Raw genomic sequence first — 342 nt, 5'->3', positions numbered from 1 at the left:
GCTGTTTGCCACTCCAATTTACACACCTTTTTGGCACTCTTGCTCTTCCCCTCTTCCTCCCCCCACATACACAGACCCCCACATCTCCCCCACCCACCCCCACTTCTCCCCCATCACCCTATTTCCCCCCCATCACCCCCACTTCTCCCACCTTGAGACCTGGACGCTGTCTTACTCGGGTGTTCCACGGGTTTTATGTTCTCTTAAATCCTTCGAAGTTACGTTTCTCTCTCAATTTCTCGGGTCTTCTTCTTCCTATCTGCTCAAGTGGCCTGTATTTGCTCGCTTCATTGGCTCTCGCGAAGTTTAACTCAGTCCGAAGAGGAAGCTTTTGTGAGAGAG

The 342-nt window shown here is 51.8% G+C and overlaps 1 protein-coding gene across 1 annotated transcript in view; it reads right to left on the bottom strand.

Moving 5' to 3' along the window:
• LOC119586001 (formin-like protein 6) overlaps nt 1-342 on the bottom strand; it is a 3,135-nt gene that overhangs the window by 623 nt on the left and 2,170 nt on the right. The window lies entirely within an intron of this gene.

Source organism: Penaeus monodon, chromosome 20 (genome assembly GCF_015228065.2).
Source record: "Penaeus monodon isolate SGIC_2016 chromosome 20, NSTDA_Pmon_1, whole genome shotgun sequence".
Taxonomy (NCBI): Eukaryota; Metazoa; Arthropoda; class Malacostraca; order Decapoda; family Penaeidae; genus Penaeus; species Penaeus monodon.
The sequence above is the reverse complement of the archived record's forward strand: the minus strand, read 5'-3'. Positions and strand labels throughout refer to the sequence as shown.